This window comes from Psammomys obesus, unplaced genomic scaffold (genome assembly GCF_907164565.1).
Source record: "Psammomys obesus unplaced genomic scaffold, mPsaObe1.curated_primary_1811, whole genome shotgun sequence".
NCBI classification, from domain to species: Eukaryota; Metazoa; Chordata; class Mammalia; order Rodentia; family Muridae; genus Psammomys; species Psammomys obesus.
Window position 1 is genome coordinate 35,557,426 of NW_026596079.1, and position 20,465 is coordinate 35,577,890.

Consider the following 20,465-nt stretch of genomic DNA (forward strand, 5'->3'; position numbering starts at 1 on the left):
CTCAGAAAGGGTCACCCTGCCCTGATAAACTTCACCCAATTCTGTAATGCCAAGGCTTGTGTCCCCTGCTTGCTGCCATGGAAACCCCCTGCTCACAGACTTTCCCTTTAATAATCCTGCTTACTCAGAGCTCGGGGTCCCACTTCTCTCCTGCTGCACCAGTGAGACTTGAGTCCTGAGTTTGATCGCTCTCATAATAAAGCTCTCTTGCAATTGCATTGAGTGGTCTCCTGATGGTCTCTGAGGGCCCCGTGAACCTGGCATAACATTTGGGGGCTCGTCTGGGATGCCCCGGGACCTTTAGGACTCCTGACCCGGAGAGCTTAGTCCCGGAGGGTAAGTGTAATGTCTTCTATATTGTCTGTCTGCTTTAAATGTTTGTTTGCCTTTATTCTTTGTTTCTTATCCTGAAAAGCCTCGAGGTGCTTATGGGAGCAGCCAGATTAGGTATGACAGACGTGTCGGGGCCTAGGCTGTGGGGGCTTCAAAAGACATTTTGTTGTCCTGGAATTTCTGCCTCCTTGGGACCCCCTGGGATAGGGGGACTGGAGTGAGGATCAGTTTTCTGGAACTTCTGTGGCAGAGAAGTCCAGGTTTTCAGTGTTACTTGGTTTCTGTGTGTGATTTTTTTTTCTTTCCTTGGTGTTGTGCCCAGAGTTACTGTTTAATTTTTGTGATTAATTGTTTGTGGTTTTGCATCTACTTGAGAGTGCTTGATTTTACTTTTGTTTAAAACTGCAGCTGTTTTCGTTTTTATGATTTCAGTTTTGTCCCATGATGTTAGCCGGGGTATAGGCTGTAAGTTGTTGCTTTTGGTTTCATTTTTGTCTGAGACAACCAGTTCTTTTTGTGCATGAGTGATTTACTATTTGTTGAAATTGTTCTCCTTACTTCTTCTGCGTTCCCTTGAATTCTCTTGACGAATAGACTGACTGACAATATAAGCAATATATAAGCAAATATAAGCAAATCCATGCCCCCAACACAAAACTTTCACAGGTTTCCATTTTGATGTTAACACATCTTTATAATATACTGATTTAATTCCACACTTTTTTTTAATATATATAACCCAGTGTCTCTAGGTTGCTGCTGTTCCTTTCTAATTAACATTCAGAAAATTTAGAGTGAGTAGAGCACTATTTAGTCATCTCTGAGGGTTGTTATTTTTCTTTTAAGGTGTGATTAGACATTTCTACAATTGCTTGTTCTGTAGGATTGTCTGGTATACCCACAATGTGCTTTATATTAGAATATGAAGAGTTCCTTTGTCTTGCTAAAGACATATGCAGGGGCGTTGTCAGTCTTAATTTGTGCAGTTATCCCCATAAAAGCCATCACTTCCAGTAAATGTGTAATTACAGAATCAGCTTTACAAAACTCAAAATAAGTCACTCACTGAAGTCCTTATTATATATCAATTAGATGATGTACAAATTTTTGTTTTCAAATTCTGCCAAATAAAATACACCCAGCTGCCTGATTTTAAATTTTTTTTTAGCACCTCTGGGGTTACTTCCAGTGAGAAGTGGAGTTTGGATGTACAAAGACCATGTAGGGCATTTTCCAATAATTTCCCTGCCAGGTGATAGAAAAAAAAAATTTCTTTAAGCGTCTACTGTTAATATGGTGTTTTTCCTGAAATCTTGAGGCTTCTAATACATTTTCTATCAATAATTGCTCAGTTTCTTTATTTCCTGTGTTAATGGACCTGGAAAGTCTGTATGAGAACAAATATGGGTGATATATAAGGAATAGTTTCTATTTCTGATTGCCTGTTTCGGCTTTATAAATAGGTTAATTCTGAATTATCCGAATTAAATCCATCAGGTTCCATATGCAGAACAACTTTTTCTTTATATTGAGAATCAGTAATTATATTAAGAGATTCAGGAAAATCTAATTACCCCATAAGAATTGCATACAGCTCTGATTTTTTTAACTTAAGTACTTGGGCTTTGAATTACTTTACTCATTTTGTCTAACTGATAGCCTGCCATTCCTAACTTATTCGCATTAGTATAGGATATAGGTGCTCCATTTACTAGCATTTCTTTTACATACATGAGAGAATCCAATTAGTTATATTTGTAAACTGAAGATGCTTGCTCTTAAGATATTTGTTGTTAATTTCTCCCAAATAATTGCTACAAGCCCTTTGCCAATCTCCATTGATTACTCACAATGACATAATCTTAACACCAGTGTAAGATAGTACAATTTCTGCTGGGTCTGTTCCTGATAATTGACGAAGTCTCTTTTCCTCAGTTTTAATTTTTATTTATTCATTTTACATTCTGGTCATAGTACCCTCTCCCTCTTCTTCCACTCCTACCCTCCCTCCCTGTTTTCCTTACCCTCCTTTCCCTACTCCTCAGGGAAGAGGAGAGCTCCTACCCATCATCCCAGCATATCAAGTTGCATCAGGTCTGAGCTCATCCTTTTCCCCTGTGGTCTGGCAAGGTAGTCCCTCCAGGGGAAAGTGATTAAAAAGCAGGCAACAGAATCCATGTGAGACTTGGCTCACGTTCCCCTTACTAGGAGACCTATATGAGAACTAAGCTGCCCATTGGCTACATCTGTGTAGGGGGCCTATATCCAGTCCATGCATGGCTCTGGGTTGGTGCTTTAGTCTCCAGACCTCCCTCCACCAGGCCCTGGTTAGTTGGCTCTGTTGATATTTTTGTGGAGTTCCTGTCTCCTCTGGATCCTTCTATCCTCCCCCCCCCAACCTTCCACTTTTCCACAAGGCTCCCTGTGTTCCAGCCTATGAGTGGTTGTTGGTCTCTGCATATGTTTCCATCAGCTGCTGGGTGGAGCAACTCAGGACAGCTGTGTTCTACCTTTTATGATTAAATCAGGAACTTCTTCTATGCAAGTCTTTAATTTTTATTTTGTGTACTAAGAAAACCCATTCCATAATACTATCTTTCCTTCACACCAAATGATCCCAGTAAGAGAATAAGTTGAAGACAAAATAACCAAAATACAATCAAGTTTGGGATCCATGTGATCCACATATGCATCTTACAGTCTGTCCTACCAGAGTTAACCCTCTCTCTGCTTTGGCTGTTAACCATCTTGGATTGTTTATGTCCAAATCTCCTCATAATGTTTGAAACAAATTACTTAACTCTTGATTAATTAATCCAATGGTAGGCCATGGCCAAGTAATAGCTCCCATTAATTTTTGAAAATCATTAGGAGTTTGCAACTGACTCTTTTGATCTATACTTTTTGTGGTTGAATTTTTTGTTGACTTATTTTATAACCCAAATAGTAAATAGAATCTCCTCTTTCTAGTTTTTCAGGAGTAAGCTATAACTCCCAGCATGGCAGAAGTCTCTGTGTTTTCTTAAATATTTTCTGTAAAGTATCTGCCTCAAAATAGCATCCATATAATGATAAATAATGGATTGAGGAAATTTCCTACAAAATTGCCTAGCACTTATTGCATAAAATATTGCTGTTAAGTTGGACTGTTTAACATTCCCTGTGGAAGAACTTTCCACTGTATCTTTTTACAGGTTGAATGTTATCATAAGTATGTACTGTGAATATAAACCTTTCCTTATCCTGCTCATGCAAGAGGGTAGTATAAAAGCAGACTTTTAAATCAATTACTATCATAAGATATGCCTCAGATAATAAAAAGGTAAAGGAATTCCAGGCTGTAGTAGAGTTATTGGTTAGGTTACTCTATTCACTGCTCTCAAATCTGTTAATATTCTCCATTTTCCTGATTTCTTTTTTATAACAAACACAGGAAAATTCTATGGGCTACTAAAATCTTCTGTGTGTTGAACCTTTAGCTGCTCTCATACCAGCTCCTCGTAAAAGCTGCTGGCAATCATCCCAGGTGGGCTGATGGGTGAAAAGAACAGTTTCAAGGAGATCAATCAAATCTCTAGGGTTATCAGAGAACTTGGCATTCTGAGTTCTCCAGTTATAAAGATCTGATGTGGCAAAAGGCCAATAATGGTGAGGTTGATTGCCATTATCATCTGGTGGTCCTGAGACCCATAGGGGAAGGATCGTGGAATTTGCCTCTGTCACTCCAGAGGGAGAGGCTGCCCGGCGGCTCCGGGTCCTCTGCTCCAGGCCAGATGGTGGTAAAGTGTCCAGCACTGAAGGAGCCGGTTGAAGGGTGGGAGGAGGTCTATATGGAGGGGGTAGAAAATGGCTTCCTCTGGAGTGCCATCCTGCAAAATAGGGTGAAGGGGAGCAGAGGGAGTTGAAGGGGCACCTTTGGGATCCTTTTTCTTGGTCTTAGTCACCAGAGCAGTGACCTCTGGTTCCGGAAGTGGGAATCAGAAAGGGCTTAATCCATGGAGGTGGATGAGTCACCAGGTTCCAAAGGAAATGAAGAAACCTGATAAGCTAGGGTCAGATGGAAGGGGAGGAAGACCTCCCCTATCTGTGGACTTGGAAAAGGGCAGGAGGAGATGAAGGAGGGAGGGTGGGATTGGGAGGGAATGAGGGAGTGGGCTACAGCTGGGATACAAAGTAAATAACCTGTAACTAATATAAAATGTTTTAAATTTAAAACACATTAAACATGGTGACTATTAAAAAAAAAAAAGAAAAGCTGTACATGCCATCAAAACTTAACAATGATTAGAATTGAACAGAAAACCTTAGTCACTGTCCAGAAAAGCTATTATTAGTTCACTGAAAATGCCTCTGTTTATAATTTTGCACTACACATGGCACAATTAATGGCTTAAAACAGAGGGGGTTGTGTAGTGAGAATGCTGGAACTTTTTTCATTAGAAAACCCAGAACTAGTATAAGAATGTGCTTTCATTTTGATCTCAGGTGTTGGGATGTGGGCTGCTTTGAAGTGTTCAGCTGCAGACGGTTTCTGTGATTGTGTGACATTTGGAATTCTGAGAATTTATTAAGGGTATATATATTCTAGAGCCCCAGAAGGCAGGGTTGTTGGGTGTTGGCTGCGGTTTGTTAGTGTTCATCTCAAAGACGAAGCAAGATAGATTCAAGGATTTCTATCACTCTCTCCTTTATTCTTCTTTCTCTCCTACCTAGTGATGGGTGTTGAAACCAGGGGGGAAATAGTGTGGGAAAAGGAAGAACCCACAAAGTAGTAAAAGTCCAGCTACAGAAGTCTCCCAGTATTAATGTTCAGGGTTCAATGTGTGATTTAAGCTTTAGTAATGCTTCTTTTAGAAATGCAGGTGCTCTTGCGTTTAGGGCATAGATAGTAAGAATTGAAATGTCTTCCTGGTTTATTTTTCCTTTGATGAATATGAAATGTTCTTCCTCATGTCTTTGGATTAATTTTGGTTGAAAGTCTATGTTGTTAGATACTAGAATGGCTACACCAACTTGCTTCTTATGTCTATTTTCTTGGAAAATCTTTTTCTAACTATTTGCTCTGAGGTAATATCTATCTTTGATGTTCAGATGTATTTCTTGCATGAGGCAGAAGCATGAATCCTGTTTTCACATCCTTTGTTAGTTTTTATCTTTTTTTTTATGGGTAATTGAGTCTCTTGATATTGTGACATAGTAATTACCAATGATTGTTAATTTCTGTTATTTTGTTGTTATTGATGGCAGTGTGTGTGTGTGTGTGTGTGTGTGTGTGTGTCCTTCTATCGGTTTTGCTGATATGAAATTATTTACTCCCTGTATTTTCATGGGTATAGTAGCCCCTTTGGGATGGAGTTTTCCTTCTATCATCTTCTGTAGGCCTGGATTGTGGGTAGATATTGTTTAACTTTGACTTTGTCTAGGAATATCTTGTTTTCTCCATCTCTGGTGATTGTTAGGTTTACTGAGCATAGTTTTCTGGTCTGGCATCTGTGGTCTCTATGAGTCTTCAAGATATCTGTCTAAGCTCTTTTGGCTTTTGGAGTCTTTATTAAGAAGTTAGGTATCATTCTAATAAGTCAGCCTTTATATGTTACTTGGCCTTTTCCCCTTCTAGGTTGTAATAATTTTTTTTTCTTTCTTTCTTTCTTTCTTTCTTTCTTTCTTTCTTTCTTTCTTCCTTCCTTTCTTTCTTTCTTTCTAAATATTTATTTATTTACATTTTATATACATTGGTGTTCTGCCTGCTTGTATGTGACATTGTCACATCTTCTACAACTGGCATTACAGACAATTGAGAGCTGCCATGTGGGTGCTAAAAATTGAACCAGGGTTCTTTGGAAGATAAGCTGATGCTTTTAAACACCGAGCTATCTCTTCAGCCCATTATTTCTTTTTTCTGTACTTTTAATATTCTGATTATTATGTGGCAGGGGACTTTCTTATCTGATCTAGTATTTTTGATGTTTTCTAAGCTTCTTGTATATTTATAGGCATATAAATCTTTAGGTTAGAATTTTTTTTCTATGATTCTTGTTAAAAATATTTTCTGCATAGTTGAGCTGGGATTCTTCTCCTTCTATTCTGTTATTCTTAGGTTTGTTTGTTTCATAGTGTCCTAGATTTCATTGGATGTTTTCTGTCAGGAATTTTTTTTTTTTTTTGACATTTAATGTTATCTTTGACTGATGTACCAATTTCTTTTATGGTATGTTCTAAGCCTGAGATTCTTCGATATCTGGTATTTTGTTAATGATGCTTGCATCTTTAGTTCCTGTTCACTTACCTAGATTTTACATCTCCATGATCCCCTCAGTTTATGTTTTCTTTATTGCTTCTATTTACATTTTCAGGTATTGAACAGTTTTATTCATTTCCTTCAATGTTTGATTATATTTTCCTATATATCCTTAGGGGATTTATTCATTTACTCCCATTGTTTGTTTGTGTTTTTCTGATTTCGCCAAGTGTTTTATTTGTTTCATCATATATACATATATATACATGTATATATATATAAATTACAGTTTATTCACTTTGTATCTGAACTGTAACCCCTTCCCTGTTTCCCTCCCAATCCTACCCTCTGTCCCTTATCTCCTCCCATGCCCCTCTCCAAGTCCAATAATAGGGGAGGTCCTCCTCCCCTTCCATCTGACCCTAGGTTATCAGGTCCATCAGGAATGGCTGCATTGTCTTCCTCTGTGGCCTGGTGAGCTTGCTAGCCCCTCAGGGGAAGTGATCAAAGAGCAGGCCACTGAGTTCATGTCAGAGACAGTCCCTGCTCCCATTACTAGGAAACCAACTTGGATACTGAGCTGCCATGGGCTACATCTGAGCAGGGGTTCTAGGTTATATCCATGATTGGTCCTTGGTTAGAATATCAGTCTCAGAAAAGACCCCACTGCCTAAAGATTTTGGTTCTGTTGCTGTCCTTGTGGAGCTCCTATACTCTCTGGGTCTTACTATCTCCCCCTTCTTTCATAAGATTCCCTGCATTCTGCCCAAAGTTTGTTTATGAGTCTCAGCATCTGTTTTGATACCCTGCTGGGTAGAGTCTTTCAGAGCACTCTGTGGTGGGCTTCTATCCTGTTTCTTGTTTTCTCCTTCTTCCAATGTCCATCCCTTTTGTCTTTCTGAGTGAGGATTGATCATCTTACCCCGGGTCCTCCTTCTTGCTTGGCTTCTTTAGGTGTGCAGATTTTTATAGGATTATCTTATAGGTCTAGTATCCACTTACAAGTGGATATATATACCGTATGTGTCTTTCTGCTTCTGGGATACCTCACTCAGGATGATCTCTTCTAGATCCCACCATTTGCCTGCAAATTTCATGATTTCCTTGTTTCTTTTTTTTTTTTTTTTATTCTTTATTAATTACACTTTATTCACTTTGTATCCCCCCTGTGGTTCCCTCCCTCCTTCCTTCCCTTCCTCCACCCTTTGCACTCAGGCCCCTCCCCAAGTCCACTGATAGGGGAGGTCTTCTTTTCCTTCCTTCTGATCCTAGTCGATAAGGTGTCATCAGGAGTGGCTACATTGTTTTCTTCTGTGGCCTGTTTTCTTCTGTTTTCTTCTGTGGTAAGGCTTCTCCTCCCTCAGGTGAAGGTGATTAAAGAACAGGCCAGTCAGTTCATGTCAGAGACAGTCCCTGTTCCTATTACTATGGAACCCACTTGGACACTGAACTGCCATGGGCTACATCTGTCCCGGGGTCCTAGGTTATCTCGATGCATGGTCCTTGGTTGGAGTATCAGTCTCAGGAAGGACCCCTGTGCTCAGATTTTTTGGTTCTGTTGTTCTCCTTGTGGAGCTCCTGTTCTCTCCAGATCTTACTGTTTCCCACTTCTTTCATAAGATTCCCTGCACTCTGCCGAAAGGTTGTCCATAAGTCTCAACATCTGCTTTGACAGTCTGCAGGGCAGAGCCTTTCAGAGGTCCTCTGTGTCAGGCTCCTGACTTGTTCCCTCTTTTCTCCTTCTCCTAATGTCCATCCTCTTTGCCTTTCTGGATAGGGATTGAGCATTTTAGTCAGGGTCCTCTCTCTTGATTAGTTTCTTTAGGTGTACAGATTTTAGTAGGTTTATCTATATTATATGTCTATATGAGTGAGTATATACCGTGTGTGTCTTTCTGCTTCTGGGATAGCTCACTCAGGATGATCTTTTCAAGTTCCCACCATTTACCTGAAAATTTCATGATTTCCTTGTTTTTTATTGCTGAGTAATATTCCATTGTGTAGATGTACCACAATTTCTGAATCCATTCCTCCGTTGTGGGACATCTGGGTTGTTCCAGGTTCTGGTTATTACAAATAAAGCTGCTACAAACATGTTTGAGTCAATGTCCTTATTGTGTACTTGAGCCTCTTTTGGATATATGCCTAGGAGTGGTATAGCTGGATCTTGAGGAAGCGCTATTCCTAGTTGTCTGAGGTAGCGCCAGACTGATTTCTAGAGTGGTTCTACAAGTTTACATTCCCACCAGCAGTGGGGCAGGGGTCCCTTTCTCCACAACCTGTCCAGCATGTGTTGTCACTTGAGTTTTTGATCTTAGCCATTCTGATGGGTGTAAGGTGAAATCTTAATGTCGTTTTGATTTGCATTTCCCTGATGACTAAGGATGTTGAACATTTCATTAAGTGTTTCTCTGCCATTTGATATTCCTCTATTTAGAATTCTCTGTTTAGCTCTGTACCCCATTTTTAATTGGATTGATTGATTTCTTGCTGTTTAACTTCTTGAGTTCTTTATATATGATTTCCTTTTTCCTAATTGCTGAGTAGTATTCCATTGTATAAAAGTATCACAATTTCTGTACCCATTCCTCCATTGAGGGATATCTAGGTTGTTACCAGGTTCTGGCTATTACAAATAAAGCTGCTACGAACATGGTTGAACAAATGTTCTAGTTGTGTACTTGAGCATCTTTTGGATCTATGCCTAGGAGTGGTATAGCTGGATCTTGAGGAAGCAGTATTCCTAATTGTCTGAGCAAGCACCAGATTGATTTCCAAAGTGATTGCACAAGTTTACATTCCCACCAACAATGGAGAAGGGTCCCCCTTTCTCCACATCCTCTCCAGCATGTGTTGTTACTTGAATTTTTGATCTTAGCCATTCTGATGGGTGTAAGGTGAAATCTCAGGGTCGTTTTGATTTGCATTTCTCTAATGGCTAAGGACACTGAGCATTTCTTTAAGTGTTTCTCTGCCATTTGATATTCCTCTACAGAGAATTCTCTGTTTGGCTCTGTATTCCATTTTTTTAATTGGATTGCTTGATTTGTTGCTGTTTAACTTCTTGAGTAATATATATATATATATTTATTTATTTATTTATATATATTTATATATATATTATATATATATATATTTATATATATATAAAATATATATATATTTTAGCCCTCTGTCTGATAAAGGTTGAGTAAAGATCCTCTCCCTGTCTGTAGGCTGTCATTTTGTTTTAATGACAGTGTCCTTTGCTTTACAGAAACTTTTCAGTTTCATGAAGTCCCATTTATTGATTGTTGCTCTTAGAGCCTGTGCTGTTGGTGTTCTGTTCAGGAAGTTGTCTCCTATGTCAATGTCCTAGGCTCTTCTCCACTTTTTCTTCTAACCGATTTATTGTGTTTGTTTTTATGTTGAGGTCTTTGATCCACTTGGACTTTAGTTTTGTGTTTGGTGATTAGTATGAATCTATTTCCATTTTGCTACATGTAGACATCCAGTTAGACCAGCACCATTTGTTGAAGATGCTGTCATTTTTCCATTGAATGGTTTTGGTGTCTTTGTAGTCATAGGTGTATGGGTTTATTTCTGGGTCTTCTATTTGATTCCATTGATCCACCATTGTGTTTCTATGCCAGTACCATGCGGTTTTTATTACTATTTCTCTGTAGTGCAACTTTAGATCAGGGATGGAGATACCTCCAGATGATCTGTTGTTGTACAGAATCTTTTGGGCAATTCTGGGTTTTTTGTTTTTCCATATGAAATTGAGAATTGTCCTTTCAAGCTCTGTAAAGAATTGTGTTGGTATTTTGATGGTAATTGCACTGAATCTGTTGATTGCTTTTGGCAGGATGGCCATTTTTACTATGTTAATTCTAACTATCCATGAGCATGGGAGATCTTTCTATTTGTTTCATCCTTAAGGGCCTCTATCATCTTCAAAAAAAATAGGGTTTAAGTTCTTTTTTTGTGCTCCCGCTCTGTTGGAATATCCATGACTTGCTGTATTAGGATAGCTGAGTTCTGGTGGTGCTATATTGCCTTGGATCTTGATTGTGTTCTTATAGTGGGCTTTAGGTATCTGAGTTTGGGGTTACTATAGGTTTAGGGGCTTATTTGTGAGTTGGTCCTTGTTGGATAAAAGGTTTCTGTTTCCTTTCTGACCTTCTAGCCTTAGTGATTTGTGGTTCTGGTGACTTGCAAATCCTCAGGTCCAGTAGTGTGTCTCTGTAGTGTTCTGGTTGCTTACATCCCATCTGGCATTCTATGTTCTAGTGTGGCCCTCAGTACAGTAGTGGGCTGCTGCCAGAATTGTGGGCCAGGATACAGATGAGGGGAAGGGACGCTTTTGCGGAAGCTGGGCAGGTTCTCCCAACATTGGACTTTTATGTCTACGGATTATTTGTGAGCATGCAAGCATTTTGTACTATTTGAAACAGAAGTTGACTGTTCTCCACTCTCTCCATCCTTTTCTTCTCCATTTTATTTATTGGCCCTATCCTAGGCAGACTCTCACTAATACACATGTACCAACACTGCTGTTTTCAAGTTGTCAGGGCTTGTCTTCATCACTAGCACCATCTTCATATGACACCCTAACTGACCCTATTGATTTAATACATTACATGATTCCTTTTGCCAAATTACTTCCCTCTTCACCTTTGGGACATCAGGCAGTACTACCTCTATGTTCTTACTGGACATTCTTCACAAGATCCTTCTTTGGGTCCTCATTACAGTTCCCACACCAAAGTGTCAGACTGCCTGACAATCCAGTCTCCTTGCTTCTGTTCCTGCATTCATTCTTTTAAAAAATGATTTACTTGTCTTTATTTTATGTGTATGAATTGTTTGATTTCATGATTTTATGTGCACCTCATGCCTACCTGATGCCTGAGAAGGTGAGAAGAGGATATTGAATCCCCTGGAACTAGAGTTATGTTGAAGCTAGGCACCAAACCTGGATCCTTTACAAGAGCAACATGTTTTCATAACTGCTGAGCTCCCTCTCTAGCCCCCAGATATATACATTTTAGGTGATCGCATCTAGGTTCTCGGTTTTAAAACCATTCTTGATGATTCCAAAACTCCATTTTTTTGGTTTCTAAATATCTATCTTTAGCCCCAGTGTCCACACTCATACAAGCAATTCTCCCTCAAAATGTACCTCTTAAATTTCTCAAAATTTATCCTTCACCTCACTTCCAGGGTATTTTCTGGAAGTACCAGTATTCTGTTTCCCATAAACAGTCCATACCATTTCTAATCATCTCTCTCTCTCTCTCTCTCTCTCTCTCTCTCTCTCTCTCTCCTCCCTCTTCCTTTCTCTCTCTCTCTCATGTGTGTGTGTGTGTGTGTGTATGTGTGTGTACTACTCCAAAACCATGTCTACCTGCTTGCTGCCTTGCTTCCCATCATCACAACCTGAAACTATAAACCTTCAATAACCTTTCTTCCAAATGTTGTCTTTTGCATGATGTCCTATAACAGTAATAAAAGAATAACTAAGACACAAGCCACTCTTATGTACCTTACCCATCTCCAACACGCTTCTAAGTCATTGGACAATCATCATGAAGCATCATACCACATAGTCTCACTTATATGCAGTGGAAGTAGGTCAATATCAAAGATATATAACTGCAGTTAGGAGGAATAGAAACAGGGGCTCTATACAGCATAAAAACTATAGATAATGATGATAGAGTATTATCTTGACAACTACAGAGTTGATATCGGTCTTCTCACCTCATGTTAAGTATATGAACTAGTTTTATCACTGCTCTAGATTTAACCATTCCAGAATGTGTGTGTCATACAGGAGAGCATACATTACCTATCAATATAAAAATGGTAATACACTCAGCCTTGAAACTTATTACATTTCTTTTTTTAACTTAACACTATGATAGAATGTTATTTTTTATTTTCTAGGTTAAACATACATGGAAACTAAAATCAAACATACAGGAGTTCAACTGCTACCTCCATCTTTACAGATAAAGGACTCAGCAAGGCACTGGATTTCTGATTTTATTTGTTTTCATACTTTCTCAAAGTTCTTATTATAGCCCTTGAATAAAATGAAGATAATGTACTAACATTATTCATAAGAAATACTTCATGATGCATCATAATACACTAAACACTATCTCTTTACTTTTATTACTAAATATAATTTTGAATCTTTACTACACCAGTCACTGATTCATGAACAAGAACAGTCTGATAAAACAGACATCTCACTAAATAGCTACATTACAATGTAAAATGTTCTAAGGGCAGATGTTCAACTATTATTTAACAACTGATTTAGCAAGGGACTAAGTTAGAGGCTTAACTATTAGCATCTCTTCCAAGAGATGCCAGTTTAAAGTTACCCTTCATCCCATTCTGGTAGACATTTCCAGTTTACATGTAATTATATTAATACTGTCACAATATACTGCATTTATATCTGGGGCTAGCATGGAAGAAGGAAACAAAGAGTGAACATTCAAATTTTGAAATGACACCATGGTTTAGTGCTTAAAAAGGAAAATAGAGGATTTCAAAAAGAAAATCCTCAGTAATTTTTAAATAAATATCCACTTTCATCCATAACAGCACATTTGAACTTTGTTACATAAGGAAGTGCAACTAGCACAAAATGAAAAATAAATTACAACATTTCTAAACCTCTTTCAACTGCTTTTTTTTTCCTGAGTTTCCAGTAAGCACTTAAATAGGAGATAAGGCACAAGTCCAAAATACCACCCTGTTGTTTTCCAATTTCAAGAAAAATAGTTAATATTAAATTTAAGCCTAAAAATATTATGCTCACTTATCATTATCCAATATTACTTAAAAAACAATAGTTGACTATCCAAATAAACTTTTATTTATTCTAGGCTCTCACAGTTAGAAGAATGGCTTCAGCTAGATGCTTCATCAGTGACAGTTTGGTCTTGAAGAAAATATGGCCACATTGAGGAAAGCCATAGACCCAAACCACTTGTAGTTGCAGAAACAGTTGAAACTGTTTTCTAATCTTAAATTTCTAACTAAACTTTTGTTAAAATAAATGTTAAGAACCTTTTAAAATTAGATTTAAATGAATCCACTAGAAGCTAAGATTACAGTTTTAAGTAACCCACTAATTGACTCTCCAATTTTCATGGCAATAAAGTTACTGGCAAGATTCTGTAGAGTTGTTGATGGGATCAGCCACAAAGGTCTGTTTGTAAGCATCCATTATCACACAGGGGTGCACTGTTTTGATTTTTTGTGAATTTCATTGACGTTCTGATCCTGAACTGATCTGATTAATACCTTTTCTAGTAGTGTTCATATTTTGTTTTTGAAAAAAAAAAAAAACTCAATGAAAACTTTTATTTCTGAAAAAAAAAAAACTCAGAGAAAAATTTCCATTTCAGATTACAGATTCTGTAGCTCTGCAGTAGGCGAGGACAGCACCTAGAGGTATATAGTTTCCTGGTACACATTTGTGAAGCCCAGGGGGGAAAAGGGAAGAAATGCAAAGCCAAAGCCCCCTGCTAACTTCTCTGCTCTGCTCTGCAGAAGGGAAATAACTCTCTAATCACAGAAGTGTACCCTCAGAGGGCCTCGGGCCAGGTGTACTTGAGGTGTGTATGCTATCCTTTTCTCAGTCACCCATTCCATTCTTTGTTGTTGTTCTTTTACTTATGTTGTCTATTTGCAGGCTGTTTATTTCCTGAAGACCTGTTTAAATGACATGTAGAGGAAATCAGTTGTTCAACTCTGAAATAAGCAGAAAAACAAAACACAGAAGCAACCTGCCTAAGCTTTTCTTGACAGTCTAAGAGTGGGTTTCTAGATGTGCTCTTGCACAAACAAACATAAGAGTGTCTAGTGTTTAGAGGGTCAAACAGTTGGCCAAAGAAGATTTAAAAATCTCCTGGGGAGTTGGACATTCTGCTTTACAAAAAAAAAAAAAAATTACAATTTATGTATTCACTACCTTTCATAGAAGATTCCAATGAATAAAAGGAATAAATTATAACAATAAGATTCTCCACTTGTCTAAGTTACAAGTTTTAGAAATTTCACAGCATAGCAAAAAATATATATTTTTCTATACTCCTCTATGTGGGGTAAAGTAATAAAGCTGTTCTTTCCTGGCACTGACCAAATCTGTCCTGCCTTTATGTTTTCTGATCCTATAGAACTCTCTCACTGGTTGACAAGTATCTTCCTGTGTCTTTCCTTGAAATACTTTATATACCTCCTCTAACCTTCTCTTGAAAGTATTTAGAAAACCATATCATACAGTCCAGACATTAACTATTTTCCCATCCTCACAGTTTAGAAATACTTCTGGAAGAAAGAAGAAAAAAAAAAAAAAAAAACAGCCTACGTAGGTAGGCTCAAATAATTATATTCAACTATTAATGTAAAATTGTATTTTTGGAATCATTATAATCAACTCAGTTAACACAGAAATAAGGGACATAATCAGTGATGGATAGAGCAAGGCAATACAAATAACAATATTTACATTTTCTCAATAACAATCTGATATTTTTTTCTAGCTTGGTCTTCTCTGAGCATGTTCCTCTGAATATTTGCAAGCATACCACAAAGGAAAAACAGATGTGCTCCATAACAAGGACTTGTAGTCCTTTGGTCTTTGGTTCTAACATTTGTCTTAGCAACTCTCTCTGTTCCTGCTGTGTCTGCCATCTCCATTTATCCAGCAAAATTCTTGTTCACTCAGTTTTTGCTGTTTGCCTTTGTTCTGCTTTATGAGTGCTACTCATAGTGTCAAGACATTAGCCTTTGCCTTCAGTCATCATTTCTTCTCTGAAATTTTTTAACTTCTCCCAACACTGCCTGTTTCAGACACTGTGACTGAGTAATCATAACTGACCAAGCCAGATCACCTGTTGAAGATGACCTTATTATATAGGTTATTCGTTGATATGCAGATTGACTTGTCTTTGTTGGAGGCTAAGCCTAGATTTCCATTCTCATACATAAATTTTGTGATTTTACTGTATAAATTGACCATCTACACTTGCCCCTTCCACAGTTGTCCCTGAACGTTTTCCTCTTAGTGGATTAGACAAGAAATGAGAAACTATCAATGAGATCTCTTCCAATACTACAGCATCTTTCCTTGTTGAATGCAATAATTTGTGAGTCCAAAACTCCCATCCTAAATTTGCCATCCACCAATTCCTGTGAGTGTGGCTGCTAAAGACACAGAGTCCTCTTCCTGTTCATGGATTGCATACCACTCTTTCTCTAATCACCTTTCTTTTTCTGCTTTACTTTCTCATACACACACACACATACACACACATACACACACACAGAGAGAGAGAGAGAGAGAGAGAGAGAGAGAGAGAGAGAGAGAGATTTTTCTAATAGCATTACCTCCATAAATCTGTCCTTCAGTCTTGACTATGGTTCTGCTTGTACACAATCCAAGCAAGCTGCCCAACATGCCAAGCTCGCTTTGTGACTCTCTTGGAAAAAAGTGATCATCTGGCTGTATTTGATAGTGATTATAGTTACTTAGCATGTATGTTTTCAAGTCCATAATGTAGACTATTTTGATGACAATAACAGTGGAATTCAAAGGGTAAATCATAACTGAAAAATTCTTCTAATGAAAGAGCAGTCTAACACACACACAAACTCTGAGGAATTTAAATGAACTCTAACTAGTTTAACAATTGACATATACAACCATATACTTTAAAAAAAAATTCAAGACTCAGAGCCTTGAACCACCAGACTACTTGGAAATAAAATGAAAACACCCTTAAATTGACTGTATAAGACAGAGCAAGATAGTAATATTTTCAATATAGAAACACTTGACAAGAGAGCAAAGGGAACCAAATTAAAAATTTACTTTATGTGTCTAACAGTATCTGGTGTTATATTTAGGTTCAACCCTTAAATCTAAATCAATCTTCAAAGATTGATAATTAGGTTTTAAAAAAACATGCTTAAAGAGCTATATCTGAGTCTTTAAAAAAAGGGGTTCAGATAATTAATATTGAGCCCAGTTAACAAAATAATTTCAGAACAACAACAACAAAAATCTCTTTAATAGAGTTTATTTTCCTTCTTATTCTATAAATATTTTTTTCATAATTACTTGACTAAGGACACTGAATTTCAATTCTCATTTTAAAACATGAAAATTTCATATGCCAATTTTAATTCTTTTCTCAGTTTAATTTACATCATTAACATTACTTCTGAAACCCCTAAAACTATTTTTCTTTACTTTTAACTATTTGGTTATCACACTATTAGTTTGGCTTCTCTATTATAACTAACAAAATGATCAAATACTCTATATTACTGATAGTTTCTCATGAAATATAGAATAAGTCTAGTATTTTTCCAACAAGAATCATCTTTCTACCTTTTCTTTACCATAAAAAGTTCTTAAATTCTACTTATTGCTTCCTTCTACTGGAATCAGCCTGGCCATAGTTACGTTTCAAATAACTTGACACTTAATAAAGAAAAATCTCTTCTCAAACAGTAAAATCAATAAGGCAAAAATATTCTGGGCCATGCAGTAGGATTACACAGCAATCATACATATAATTCAGTAATGCATTAACCACCCTTTCTGGTAAATATAGGAATTTTTGTCTTCTCCTCAGCTCTACCTGCTTTCCTAAGGGGGGTGGTGGTGGTTGTGGTGGTGGTGAATCCAGTTATGTAAGACTGAAAAGTTGTAGCTCTATCTTGCAGATAAGATTTTAAATGCAATTCAGATTTTGTCCACAAGAAGGATCCGTGAAAGATCCAGAAATTGTAATAGCATGGAAGTCAATGACCTATTTCATTTCTATTTTCTGTGGGCATGTTGTCAAGGGTACATAGACTGTCTATGTTCTTTCCTGTTACTCCTCTGATTCTGGAATCCATGAGGTAAACAGACTTTTCCTCCTCATGATCCCACCATGATGTGTTCTGCTTTACCATTGGCTTTCAATCAACAGAGCCAAAACTGGACTGAAAACTATGACTCTCTGAGCCACAATGGATCCTTCTTCTTTACGCTGTTCCTTCACGCATTTGGTCAGAGCTTCACTCTGAGGTGCCACAATGATCTCAGTCCCTTAACTGTGGCAGTGGGAGATGTGTCTTCAGATCAGCAAATCCATCATTGTTATTCTGTGTGTCATTCTTGAGAGACTTGCCTAGAGGGACACTCTAGCCTTATTTTTGGTCTTCTTCTGCTTCAAACAGCAGGATTCCTAAAACAATGATCCAGCTAATGGCCATAACAGCTTGGGAAAGAACAGCCAAGGAATAAAAATTTTCAATTGGAAGTTTGAGATCATTTCCAAGAAACACAGCCATTGAAGATCAAACTTTATTATAGCCTGCTGTGTCTGGTGGAGAGGCAATAACTGATTAATCATGCTGATAGGGAGGGCAGCAGAGTGCAAAGATCTGAGTCTTTGAAGTTAAGACAGGAGTACACAGTCTAATGGGGTCCTAGTTAGGGAAACAGTTTCCAGACAGTCGGGGAAAAGACAACTAAATCAAAGAAGAAACCTCTTCTGAGATAAAGATCAAAGGTCCCTAGTCATCACTGAGAGATCAGTGTTCCAGGCCCATGCAGGTAGTCCCCACTAGCCTAGAGCAGGTAATCAGATGAGAGCAAAGCAAGGACAGTGAAGACCCTGGAAGAAAGGCTATCATCTAGAGATCTTCTGTCAACTGTGCTACAAACTGGATATATGGCATCGGGCACTTTTCTTAGTCTCTGAGCCTCACTAGCATGATTTTAAAATATACATGTTCACACTATAAGAGTATTTTATTAAAAATAAAGGTACAAAGTCTCCATAGTAGAATATACTGTGTGCTCAAAACTCTTTAATTACATCCTCAGTTTTTAATTTAATACCCAATACAGCCTTTAAAATAAACACAGAAGGAGAAAGAATGAAATACGAGAATTGAAATATAGGAATGTGAAAAGATAAATAGCTAGAAATAGATCCAGGAGGACTAATGTTGCCTCATGAGCCCTGAGACATAGGGAAAAAAGAAATATTTTCCTATGGTGAGAAGAAAAGAAATAAAGTGGTCCAGGCCATGTGAAATCTCAGCCAGGCCCTCCTGCAGCATTAAAGTTAGGTGACCAGAACAGCTAAGCCACTGTCAGCCACTGAGAAGTGTGTGATGGTTTCTATTATAATTGTTTTCATTCAAAAGTTGACAAAAATTTTCCTCTTGAGGTAAAACAGTCCAGTATTTTCCGTAGTTCAAATTGTTTATTTAGGGTATCATTCAGAGGAATCATGTATTTGTTACTAGAATGCAAGAAGGGGGAAGAAGAGTCAGGAAATAGAAGGATGCCTCCTATAAAGTCAGCCATGCTATGGAAGGGGAACCATGGGGTCCCACCCTACACAAAGAACTACAGGTAATGAAGGAATATCGAGAGTAGGAGAAACATCCTTCTCCAGGCCATCAATTTAAGACATAGCAAGGGCTGAGCAGTACATCAGAGGGAGAAAAAAAAAAGAGCAAAAATGATGTAATGATATTTTACTTTTAAATAATAAAAAAAAATAAATAAAAGCCATGTTAGATTGCCTATGGTATTCATTAAAACTTAGCTACTTTTTTCTCATTGAAATTCATCATTGGGAAAGGGTCCAAGGAGTGGATTTTTTCCTTCATTTGAACGTTTGACTATGGACACTATTATCATATTCTATAATGTAAACTTCCCAAGTAAGCCAGCCAACCTCTCTTCTTACTTTTGCCAGCGTGACTTGATGTGTACCATGTCCACAACCTGAATGCAGACACAACTTCTGCAGCCAGTAAAGCATGAAAATAACTAGTTCCCTGAGTTTAATCCATCAACCATTGGTCAGTCTAGTGCAAGAAAACACCACAATGATTCTACCACATAAATCAAGTTTGTTTGTATGTAGACCGATTTTCAATTTTCTACTTAATTTAATTTTCATCTTTCTAAAAACCATGTCAAAATGGTATGATGTATGCATCTTTGTTATAAACTCTTTAAATGTGGATTCAGCTAGAAGTGCAGAATGGCTAGTTGTTTGATGAAGTTTAATCTTCATCCAGTGACATTGGTCTCTAAAAAAGCTGACATTAATTAGAAGGAGGTATGAACAGGAACACTGCCTGAAGTTGGGCTCAGAACGCCAAGGTTCTCTGTGAAACTATGAGTCCCGGACACTTCAGCAGATACCAGCAACCAAGAAAAGGAAATGGGTATAATTTGGAGGCCTGACTTAATTTAGAATAGCATTCCACAAATATTTGGCAGAGCAGGAAGCAGTAACGCAGGTACTTACATTGAACCACATGGTCTGGAAGCATCGTAGATCTGTGACCTCCTTGTGACATGCAAAAGTCCTCTTACTTTGGCATGATATATTAGTTTCTTCTTGCTTTGACCAAATATCCAACTAACAGTAACTTAAGGAAGAAATGGTTTACTTGAGCTTACAGTTTGATGGTCTGTTCCGTGGCATCAAAGCCATTACTGCAGGAGCATAAGGTTGCTGGTCACATTTCAACTTCAGTCAAGAAGCAGAACTTCAGTCAAGTAGCCAGCTTGGTTTCTTTCTGTTCAGTTGGGGACTCCAAGAGAAGAGATGGTGGGTCCTTTATTCAGGGTCAGTCTTTCCTCCTCAATTAAACTTCTTTGGAAATATCCCCCAACAAGAAACACTCAGAGGGGTTTCCAGGGAGATTCTAAATCAAGTTAAATTGATGAAGGAGACTAAAAATGAAGATGCCAAGTTTCTCTAACATCCTGTGTTGCTTATTAACACTAGTTCAAAGTTCCAAAGAACTTCCAGAAATTAACTTTAACTCATCTCTGGTGAAACAAAGCCCTCTCCTT